Source organism: Polypterus senegalus, chromosome 6 (genome assembly GCF_016835505.1).
Source record: "Polypterus senegalus isolate Bchr_013 chromosome 6, ASM1683550v1, whole genome shotgun sequence".
In the NCBI taxonomy this organism is placed as follows: Eukaryota; Metazoa; Chordata; class Cladistia; order Polypteriformes; family Polypteridae; genus Polypterus; species Polypterus senegalus.
Genome location: NC_053159.1, coordinates 5,273,967 through 5,286,252, shown reverse-complemented (window position 1 = coordinate 5,286,252; position 12,286 = coordinate 5,273,967). Strand labels below are relative to the sequence as shown.

General features: G+C 47.0%; 1 protein-coding gene across 1 annotated transcript in view; it reads right to left on the bottom strand.

Annotated features, from left to right (window-relative positions):
* Positions 1 to 11,991, bottom strand: part of ube2f (ubiquitin-conjugating enzyme E2F (putative)) — a 149,937-nt gene extending 137,946 nt beyond the window's left edge. The window contains exon 1 of the mRNA XM_039755316.1: positions 11,740 to 11,991. The gene's annotated coding sequence lies outside the window, so the exon portion shown is untranslated. The remainder of the gene's footprint in view (positions 1 to 11,739) is intronic.
* Positions 11,992 to 12,286: the final 295 nt, after the last annotated feature.

The following is a 12,286-nucleotide window of genomic DNA, read 5'->3' as shown; positions in this document are numbered from 1 at the left end:
TGACCTCCGATCTCGGAGCTGCTTTAGGAGTGCGCAGGAGGCAGAATGAGTTTGTGGCCAGTAGAATACACTACCGGTCAAAAGTTTTTATGGAAATGCGCAGTTAAATGTCTTCATGTTTCATGAAACAAAGGCATACAGCAAATAAATAATGGCAAATAATAAAACAAGTCAAGGAGTCATTACATATACAAATATTATTCAAACTTTGGATTCATCAAAGTAGCCTGCACCTTTTGCTGTATAACAGCCAAACCGCGGTGACCCTTCCGATTCAGAATGCCGGTCACTCTGTGAGGGTCACCAACTCTCAGACCATCACACATCCTCTTCCACGTCTGACAGCTGGTGTCACACACTGTGGTGCCATCCTGTCACCAGCTCGACGGCGTACAAAACACCCTGCATCAGTGATGAACCGAAGATTTCAAATTTGGATTCATCGCTCCATACGACTTTCTCCCCGTCTGCAGCAGTCCACAGCCACAGGTATTTCAAGGCCCTGGTTTGTCCTTTTAACTCTTTTAGGGCTAAATTTTTTTTTTTGGTTTCTTTTCTCCCAGGGCTGAATATTTTTCCAAAAACTAACTTAAAAAAAAAAAGAATATAAAGCAATTGTTTAACATATCAAATCAACAAAAACTATTGCATGTTGTAGGAGCCTGCCTACTCTATGATTTCACATCCATGTTACACAGCAAGGTCTGATCTCGCTCAGAGCAGCCAACTGCATGCATTGCCGCGTTGCACTGGCGTTTCCTTTCAATTGTCTGTTGCTACATTTTCTCACATATACAGTATCTCACAAAAGTGAGTACACCCCTCACATTTTTGTAAATATTTTATTCTGTCTTTTCATGGGACCACACTGAAGATATGACACTTTGGTCCATGTACAGCTTGTATCACAGTGTAAATTTGCTGTCCCCTCAAAATAACAACACACAGCCATTAATGTCTAAACCGCTGGCAACAAAAGTGAGTACACCCCTAAGTGACAAATGTCCAAATTGTGCCCAATTAGCCATTTTCCCTCCATGGTGTCATGTGACTCGTTAGTGTTACAAGGTCTCAGGTGTGTTAAATTTGGTGTTCTCGCTCTCACACTCTCTCATACTGGTCACTGGAAGTTCAACATGGCACCTTATAGCAAAGAACTCTCCGAGGACCTGAAAAAGAGAATTGTTGCTCTACATAAAGACGGCCGAGGCTATAAGAAGATTGCCAACCCCCTGAAAGTGAGCCGCAGCACGGTGGCCGAGACCATACAGCGACAGGTTTAACAGGACAGGTTCTTCCACTCAGAACAGGCCTTGCCATGGTCAACCAAAGAAGTTGAGTGCACGTGCTCAGCGTCATCTCCAGAGGTTGTCTTTTGAAAACAGACACATGAGAGGTTATTCAGCTTGTCAGTTCTCAGACCACACGCCCGCCGCACACGGCGTCAAATTGGTCTGCATGGCTGTCGTCCCAGAAGGAAGCCTCTTCTGAAGATGATGCACAAGAAAGACAAGCAGACTAAGGACATGGATTACTGGAACCACGTCCTGTGATCTGACAAACCTATTTGGTTCAGATGGTGTCAAGCAAGTGTGGCGGCAACCAGGTGAGGAGTACAAAGACAAGCGAGTCTTGCCTACAGTCAAGCATGGGGGTGGGTGGGAGTGTCATGGTTTGGATCTGCATGAGTGCCGCTGGCACTGGGGAGCTACACTTCATTGAGAGAACCGTGAATGCCAACGTGTACTGTGACATACTGTAGCAGAGCGTGATCTCCTCCCTTCGGAAACTGAACATAACGACCCCAAAAACACTGCCAAGACGACCACTGAGGGTAAAGGTGCTGGACTGGCCAAGCAGGTCTCCAGACCTAAACCCTATTGAGCATCTGTGGGGGGGCATCCTCAAACAGAAGGTGGAGGAGCCAAAGGTCTCTAACATCCACCAGCTCCAGAAGTGGAGACGCCTGTGCTAATCGTTTGCTTCAACTTGCAGGTCATCATTGACTTGAGTTACTGCAGAACATCAGCAGGTTGTAACCAACACTATTTGTAATATTCTGACATTTCCTTTTCTTCAGTTTTTGTTAACCTAAACTTTAAATTTAAACCTCTGCCAGTTTATTGCTTACCTTTTCTCCCATTTTAGGTCATTTATTGCATTTCAACTGATTACATTTGAAGAAAAACTGAGGTGTTCTCAAACTTCGGCCCGACGGTGTACGGCTACCCAGAGGAGGCGTCTTTTGCATTCTAAGCGACCCACCGGACGGAGCTCCAGTGACTGACCTCTTATTCTGCACCAAAGACCCCCAATACTTTTGCGGTTTTGCCAGTTACAGCGACGCCAAGAGGACTGCTTTAATTAAACGGGACGACCCGGCTAGTGTCCCAAGTTTTCATTTGTTCTGTGACCGGTCATTCCTGCACCCAGCCACAATGTGAATGCACCAAAATAAAAAGACCCATCCATCCATCATCCAACCCGCTATATCCTAACACAGGGTCACGGGGGTCTGCTGAAGCCAATCCCAGCCAATACAGGGCACAAGGCAGGAAACAAACTCCAGGCAGGGCGCCAGTCCACCGCAGGGCACACACACACACCAGGGACAATTTAGAATCGCCAGTGCACCTAACCTGCATGTCTTCAGACACGGGGAGAACATGCAAACTCCACGCAGGGAGGACCCAGAAAGCAAACACGGGTCTCCTAATTGCAAGGCAGCAGCGCTACCCACTGTGCCACCCTAATAAAAACACCCACCCTGGGTAAATTTTAATTATTACAAAAATAAAATAGTAACTGCATCAGCAGGTTGGAAAATGGACAGACAGATCAAAACAACACGAAGTCTTCTTACAAACGCGTTCTTCTTTTTCCAAAGCATTAAAGAAGCGCACTCTGAATACAAAACAAAAAGGTACTAACGTCTAAAGAGCGTTTGAGAAGTTCTCATTATTCAAAGTAACCATAAACGCGATTTCAACACCATTTAATTCTGCTTTGAAATAATCTTCAATGTGAGGATTCATTATGAATAATTCAGTAATTCGCGTCCCCAGACTGGCATCCATGGTGGGGAAAAAAAAAAAAAAAAAAAAGCACAGAAATGTGACATTGAATGAAGCCACAAAGACGAGAAGAACTTCGACTGAAGCCTCAGAATACAAGATGGAGCCGTCTGCTTCGTGGGATCTTACGTTGCAGATTTTTGCTTTGCCCTTTTACTTGCTTAATACAAATTACTGTATATAAATGTCAATTAAATAAAAAGACATCGAAACAAATTACTTTTAAATGTCACTTGGGTTACTTTGCTCAAGTAGACAACGCACAACAATGGCAGACACAACATGCAGGCCTCGAGCTGATGGCCCGCAGTCAATCTGGCGGAAAAAACAAAAAGCACGCCTCTCGATTTCTGAAAATCCGACAACTCAGGCCGACAGTTGATGCTTTAAGAACTAACTAAATTACCAGGATGTAAATATCAGAGTTTGTTAAGTGCAAGTGCGACACCACGCTGAGCCAAGACTGCACCACGCCATGCGGCTAAGTGACAAAACGGTCACGTCTGGAAATATACAAATCGGGAGGGGTCTCCCCTCGACTTTCTCGTATACTCGGATACTAGTGGTGTGGTAGTGAAACAGGACAGCGAGGAGGACCCCCGTCCGGCTCCCCACTCCTGATGTCACGCTTTACCCTCCCCTCGGCCCGCACCCTCTGTCTCGGATTATTACGAATAGATCGCTCCTGCAAGGGAACTGGGATTCTTACCACGATGAGAGAAGTCGCAAAATCAACCGGAACGTTCAAGCAAATTCTACAAGAAAAAAAAAAGATCTAAATCCGTGAAGTAGTTCTGCATTTACTTTTATTTATTTACTAGCCATCTCCAGCAGCTTTGTCCGTGTAGAAAGAAGCGACACAGGACAGCGAGGAGGGCCCCGTCTGGCTCTCTACCCCTGACGTCACGCTTCCACCTCCTCTCGGCCCACAGCCTCTGTCTCGGATTAGCACGAATACATCACTCCTGCAAGCGAACTATGATTCTTAACGCGAGAAGAGAAGTCGCAAAATCAACCGGAATGTTCAAGCAAATTCTAGAAAAAAAGCCCGATCTAAATCCGTGAAGCAGTTCTGTCGTTCGCTAGCTAAGCAGAGGTAAGATACGCCCGGAGGCAGGCGCGTGAGCGAGGAGGGCCTCAGCCCGCTGCGTCTCTGTAATCAGAATACAAGTTTAATGTCACTGTGCTCTGTACAAAAATTATTGTATAAATCCACTCACATGTACAGGTCAGGCCAAAGTTAGCACACAGGGGCTCTCAGCATTTAGAAGTGCTAGGCAAGCATTTGAAGAAAAGAAAGGTACAACTACGAAAATGGGCATTGGACTATTCCTGTACGTTAGAGATGACATGGAATCCTCTCCTTGCCTTGTTTGGAACCCAAGTAAGGGGTGACACGTGGAGAAAACACTCTAAAACACTTGGACAGCAGCCAAACACCACGAAGACGGCGGACGGATGGGAGATAACGTCATCCGTCCTGAAAATCCTTCCATCGCAGCGACGAAAAATGGCAGACCGTATACATCGAGATCCCACCTGGGTAATTGTCTTGCCATTTGGCTTCCTTCGTTTGTAACGCCACGTAAATCGTCATTAAAGAAAGCGAAGTTATTTTCTCTTATGTGATTTCTTACCGCTGTATCACTATGGGAGGGATATCGCCTTTTTACATTACATCTATACCAGTAACGGCGCACTGCACGTTACACTCGACTTGAGCATTCCTAGTTCTCATCCTCTTTCTCGGTCCGTTTATCATTCGTTCGCTCAGAGGTCGATGCGTTTGCCGATTCCTGAGCTACTCTTCTTTTCTCCACCCTAGCGGCCTGCGGCTTCTCTTCTTCCGTAGGCATCTTTTCAGGTTAAAACTCATTACGTTAGTTTTTGTGTTCCAATTACTTAGTACGTTTTTCTTAATTTTTCACTTCAATCTGCCTTAAGAATGATTTTAGATATGAAGAGGTAGGGGAAGTGTCTGCGGAGGTGGTAGGGAATGAGAACGGCACCCATACACGTGCGCCGCACGGCCGCCCTGCCGAAAATTGATTCTACAATATAAAATAAAAAGAGTAATAAATATCATCACCCCGAAAGCGGATAGTAGACATCACGTAGTATATGTGTACCGAATTTTAGGTCAATCGGTGACACGGTTTGCGAGCTACAGGCGATTTAAAATCCCGGACAGACAAACAAACAGTCACGGTAGCGTATGATAGAAGAAGATAGTTTCAGTTACTTAAAATGACGCAATTAAGAAGAAGTTATTCAAGCTAGGGAGCTAGCAACCCCTAGAGGAGAACAGTCTCTCTCGGATTCATGCAGATAAATCGGTGCCGCAAAACAAACTGTGAAAATGTGCAATGAGAGAAGTCACACAATCAACCGGAATGTTCAAGCAAATTCTAGAAGAGAAAATAAAAAAAGATCTAAATCTGTGAAGCAGTTCTCTCGTTCGCTAGCCAAGTGGATGTAAGATACGCCCCGAGGTTGGTGCGTAACTGAGGGGGGTCCCCTACTCTCAGCCCGCTGCGTCTCTCTCAGATTCGTGTAAGTAAATCAGTACCGCAAGCAAACTATGATGGGAGAAGTTGCAAAATTAACTGGAATGTTCTAGAAAAAAACCCGCGAAGTAGTTTTCTCGTTTGCTAGCTAAGCGGAGGTAAGATACGCCCCGAGGCAGGCGCGTGAGTGAGTGAGTGAGTGAGGAGGGTCCCGCCGAGGGCAGACTCATCAAAAATTTTCGATCTCCGGTTTTTGACGTTTTTAGGGTCCCCTGATATCGTGATGATGGGTGTGTGTGGGTGTGTCACAGTTTCTCGAGGACGGTCTAGAGTTAAAACGGCTGGACGGAAAAAACACCAAACTCAAAAAAGTCAGCCTGTTAGGAGATGACGAGGTGCCAAATCGTTCAAGAGACAGAAGCGCTCTAGAGGACCCCTCAGATCCCATCATTCTGTAAATAATTAGGAATTCTTCTCGTCGGTTACTACCGTAATGACCCATTTGATGATCAGGAAGATCACAGCGGTAAATAATCACTGACGCGTTACAGCTAACTTGGTTCCGAGGGCGTCTGAATTTTTACTGTTGTATTAAAAAAAAGAAAATAAAACTCAGCGTCCACAGCCCCCAAACGCATATTTGAGGTTTTCCAGCGTAATGCGATTCCCCGCACCTGTTCAGCCGCGACAAAACTTCCCACCGAGTTAATGCGTTTTTCCATGGACCCAACGCTATAATTATGAACGAAACGGAGAGATTTTTGAAGTTGAGGCGATTTGTTTCACTGCTGTGACAAGCTGTCATTTGCGCCAGACGTCTGCTTTATTATGTAAAGCCGCTTTCTGTGCTGTTATTAAAAAACAGAGCGTCTGCCACAAATGGCTTCTAATTGCGGCCAACGCCGCGCTCGTCCAAACACGACTCAAAAGCCAGGAAAACATCCCAAATACTGGAGGTCACCTTCCCAATTACACAAAGGGAGGCTACATGACAGCAAAACAAGAGTGGGAAATCATTTGATCGCATATTGTTGGCAGCCTCTTTTCTCAGGGAAGGGTATGACAAGCAGCAGACTCCACCGTTCCCAGCAGCCACTTGGGTGGGAGTTTAACGTAAATGGTCAGAAACAGGGGACGGACGCACAGGAGCCACTTGGAAACCCACCACTCATCTTAGCTACTCGCTTCCAGCTACGCACAAATGACTGAAAATTAATTGCAGTGGCAGATGAGCAGGCAGGGTGGCGCAGGGGTAGAGTGGGGGCTGCGTTTGTGTGGCGAGTCTTCGTTTGTGGATTTTGCGTGTTCTCACCCGTGTCTGCATGGGTTTCCTCACATAGTCAAAAAAACATGCAGCTTAAGTGGACTGGCAATACTAATTGGCCCTGGCGTATGTGTGTGTGTGGTGTGTTCACCCTACAATGGACTGGCATCCTGCCCAGGGTTTGTTCCTGCCTTGTGCCCTATGCTAACTGGGATAGGCTCCAGCAGACCCCCAGGACCCTGTGGGTTAGAAAATGACTGACTGACAATGAAGTGATGGCACAAGTCAGTTCTACAAGGGTAGCATGGTGGCACACCTGGTAGTGCTGGGCAGAACAGGATCCACGTCCCCAGGTCCCCCCTTGTGTGGAGTCTGCGTTGTCACAGTTAACAGTCCACAGACATCAATAAGGTTTGGGGCAGCCACCCGTATTATCATGTCTTGGCTGCAAATGGGTATTTTGGTCGAGTTGTTCACCGGTTGGAGTCCAAAAACAGATCTGATATAAGAGTACAAATATGGCAGCTTTAAAGGCTGGACCAGGAAGTGACATCATCGGGGACCAGACCCGGAAGTGTTGTCTTCAAAGGCGCCAATACCAGGAGTAGCGTCATCATTGGCACCGGGACCAAGCGGGATTTCCTGTGGATGGTCTGCAGAGGATTAAGAGAGAAAGTCCGTGCAGCTCGCCACCGCCTGGTCTGACGTGGTACTACTACTACTACTAGTATTCAGGCCCTTTTGTTGCCTCCCAATGGCACATGTATGACAGAGTGTTCTCACCATGTTGGTGTGGGCTTCCTCCCACAGTCCAAAGACACGCAGGTTAGATGAACTGGCAGCACTAAACTGGCCTTGGTGTGTGTTTGCCCTGTGATGGACTGGTGCCCTGTCCAGGGTTTATTCCTGCCATGCCACCTGTGCTAACTGGGATTGGCTGCAGCAGACCCCCGGACCCTGCGGGTTAGAAAATGACTGACTGACAATGAAGTGATGGCACAAGTCAGTTCTGTAAGGGTAGCATGGTGGCACCCTGGTAGTGCTGGGCAGAACAGGATCTACGTCCCCAGGTCCCCCCCTGTGTGGAGTCTGCGTTGTCACAGTTAACAGTCCACAGACATCAATAAGGTTTGGAGCAGCCACCCGTATCATCATGCCTTGGCTGCAAATGGGCATTATGGTCAAGTTGTTCACTGGTTGGACTCCAAAAAAAGATCTGATCTAAGAGTGCAAATATGGCGGCTTTAAAGGCTGGGACAGAAGTGGCATCATCGGGGACCAGACCCAGAAGTGGCATCATCAAGGACCAGACCCAGAAGTGGCGTCATCAGGGACCAGATCCAGAAGTGGCGTCTTCAAAGGCACCAATACCGGGAGTGGCGTCATCATTGGCACCATGGCCTAGCGGGATTTCCCGTGGATGGTCTGGAGAGGATTAAGAGAGAAAGTCTGTGCAGCTCGCCACCCCCTGGTCTGGCGTGGTACTACTACTACTACTACTAGTATTCAGGCCCTTTTGCTGCCTCCCAATGGCACGTGTGTGACAGCGTGTTCTCACCATGTTGGTGTGGGCTTCCTCCCACAGTCCAAAGACACGCAGGTTAGATGAACTGGCGGCACTAAACTGGTCTTGGTGTGTGTTTGCCCTGTGATGGACTGGCGCCCTGTCCAGGGTTTATTCCAGCCATGCGACATGTGCTAACTGGGATTGGCTCCAGCAGATACCCTAAGTGGGTTAGAAAATGACCGACCATGGCCTGTTTGGACTGACTGTCAGTCTTTCCTATTTGCTTCCTGCAGTGCCACATGGTGTGCCATGGGGCAGATCAACTTTTTTTTTTAATTTTTATTTTGTATAGGGTCCTTCTTTTGAAAACACCCATCACATTCCCACAGTCACTTAGAAGCACAGATACAATAAAGTGTAAAAGTATTTGCCCCCTAAATGATATCCTCCATTTGGTCAAATGTGTCGCAATGATTGGGTTCAGAGGTTTACCCCAAATGCAGTCTCACTGAAGCCAGACGTCCAATAAACACGACAGCAGACAACCAGGGGTGCGCTGTGCTTAGAAGTAGGTGGGAACAACTCGGTGAATGGCACATTTCTAAACCAATCCAACGCTTCGTGAAGGCAGAGCTCAAAGCAGCACATCAGAAAAAATGTTCGAGTATAAATCAGGGGACACTCGCCGGCCATTTTATAAGGTCCACATGCTCAACTGCTTGTCAGCGCCAATATCCAATCAGCCAATCACACGGCAGCAACTCAGTGCATCTTAGCCTGTAGACATTGGCAAGACCACCTGCTGAAGTTCAAACTGAGCATCAGAATGGGCAAGAAAGGTGACTGAAGTGACTTTGAACGTGGCAGGTTGTTGGCGCCAGACGGGCTGGTTTGCTGATCTACTGGGATTTTCACACTCCACCAACCCCTAGGGTTTACAGAGAAGGGCCTGAAAAAGGGAAAAACACCCAGTGGGTGAAGATGTGTTGTTGATGCCAGAGGTCAGAGGAGAATGGCCAGACTGGTGTGAGCGGATAGAAAGGGGACAGGAACTCAAAGCAGCACTCGTGACGACTGAGGTGGGCAGAAGAGCAGCTCTGAACACACAACGCATTGAACCCTGAAGCAGGTGGGCTACAGCAGCAGGAGACCCCACCGGGTGCCACTCCTGTCAGCTAAGAACAGGCAACTGAGGCTACAATTCACACCAAAATAGGACAACAGAAGAGAGAAAAAAAGTTCCCTGGTCTGAGGAGTCTCGGTTTCTGCTGTGACATTCAGATGGTAGGAGAAAGTAGGGTGAAAGGACCCGTTTATTGGCCAAGCCAATAGGTTACAAATGCAAGCTTTCGAGGCCCCTTCATCACGCAAGGCGTAAGATGGTGGGGTCAGAGTATGGCGTCAACAACATGAAAGCAGGGATCCATCCTGCCTTGTATCGCTTCAGGCTGGTGGTGTGTGGGATATTTTCTTGGCACACTTTGGGCCCCTTAGTGCCAACTGAGCATTGCATAAACCTGAGTATTGTTGCTAAACATGTCCATCCCTTTATGACCACCATCTTCTGATGGCCACTTCCAGCAGGATAACGCACCATGTCACAAAGCTCAGATCATCTCAAACTGATTTCTTGCACTTGGCCATGAGCTCACTGGACTCAAATGGCCTCCACAGTCACCAAATCTCAGTCCAGCAGAGCATCTTTGGGATGTGGTGGAACGGGAGATTCACATCATGGATCTGCAGCAACTGTGTGATGCAGTCATGTCAACTGGAACCAAAAATCCCGGAGGAACAATTCCAGCATCTTCCTGAATCGACGCCATGATGAAATACAGCAGTTCTGAAGGTAAAAGGGAGTCCAACCCGGGACTACCAAGGTGTACCTAATAAAGTGGCCAGTAAGTGTATATTGCATCATCGAGACCACCATAGCCTGGTCATTCTGGCCCCCTGATCATCCCGTCTCTTATCAACAATCTCTCTCACCACTTCACCATCTAACAGCTCAGGTGTGGTGAGCAGACTGGCACAAAAATGGATGCCATCACATCACTCAGGTGGGTGATGCACATCAGTGGTGGTTGGTGGCTCCCCACTCACTGAAGCGCTTTGAGCAGTGAGGCAAATTGCTCCATAAATTTAAAGTTTTTATGATTATTAATTAGAGAGGCTGCTGTGCTCTGGAGAACCTCTCCAGATATGAGCCTCAACACCTTTCTGGCTCGGAGCTCTGCAGGCAGCTCCTTGGACCTCATAGTTTGGTTTGTGCCCACCTGGTGGACCCCTCTATAGGCCGCACTGCTGTGCGCCGTTCCTAATCAGTCCAGTCAGCCGGATTGAGCACAAACAAGGTGTAGAAACATCTCCATGACCAGTAGAAATGGGACCCACCTGAGCCAAATGTCTAGCGTCACAGCAGAGGAGCGGAATTCTTTTGTCGGTGTGAGATTTCGGGTTTTTACTTTTAATAAATTTGCATCTCTGGGGAGACCTGAAAATTGCTGTCCAGGGCCATTCATCCTGACTGACGTCGAGAAGATCTGCTTAGAAGAATGGCAGAAAGATCCCCAAATCCAGTTGTGGGGCTTCAGTGGAGTAAAGGGTCTGAATACCTGCGTTCTACATTTTAAATACGTATCACTTTGTCATTCTGGATGATACCGAGTGTTGCTTGATAAAGGGACAAAAATGATTTGAAATGACTTTAGCACAAGATGACCACACAACAAAATATGTAAAAAGTGAAACCTCTGAAGACTTTGAGTCCTTCACAGCACTTCCCAGTTCTGCCAAAATACATAAAACTGTAAACTGGGATTGATGGGCAAAAGTGTACAAAAGTCCATCAGGAAGCAAAAGAAAAGGAAAACGTGCAGCCTGCGTCTCTGCCGCCTCCTCCAGTCCCCAAAAACACGCAGCAAGCAGCCTTAAAAACTCCAAATGTGCCCGACACAGGCGGCCTCTGCTCTCCGCTTCAACTCACAAACCAAACGGCACCGGTGAGGACCTCACTGGCCATGCTGTACCTACGTGGAGGTAAAGAACAACTGCTGCCAATCCCTGTGACTGCCCACACGGTGTGCCCCTCCCAAACAGTACACGAGCCGTTCGCCACACAGCACGTCATGCCTTACAGGTTTACAAGGTTATTAATATCGCCGCCGTTCAACGGGGGGCTCGCTGGACCTGAAGATATGTGTACGTTTGTGTTCGTACGTGGAACACGCGTATCGGATTACGTCCATTAAAACCGTTCAGAAACAACCCCCGAGTAACACCTGCTACCTGTGCAAATTAATATCGGCAATAAACACCGCGAACGTGCTGGACACAGCGTGAAGACACAAGCGACACGAAGCCGTTCTTTTTTTCTTTGATTCTTACCTGCTGTCGCTCAACAAAGTGCCGCTGGTTAAACCATAATCGGCACTAAAGAATGCAGAACCTCTTAAACGACACTCCAGTCTCGCTCTGCTGAAACGCTTCCAATACGATGCACAAGGAAATGCTTATTTTATAAAAATAAACTTGTTTTTTGTTTTACTTGTTAAACTCTACAGAGTTGTCAGAAATATAGCGGACCAGCACAGACAGCGGAAGTGCAGAGTCCGTGTGCGCGCAGCCAAAATCTTCCGACCGAATGAAGCGACGCGAAAATTCGTTCCACGTCACAATTTGAGAATCTGAGGGTCTTACTTTAACTGGATCAAGCAGATTATTATTATTATTATTATTATTATTATTATTATTATCAGAGAAATGAAGAAATATATTTGTTCCGATAGCATTCCATTCATCCACTTTCCTAACCCACTAATCCAGGGCAGAGTTGTTGGGTATCTGTACCACATTGTTTTTTTAATTAGGAAAGCATTACAGGTGTGGCTTCTTAAATGAAAACTTATAACTCTATAAATTATAATTAGGGGTT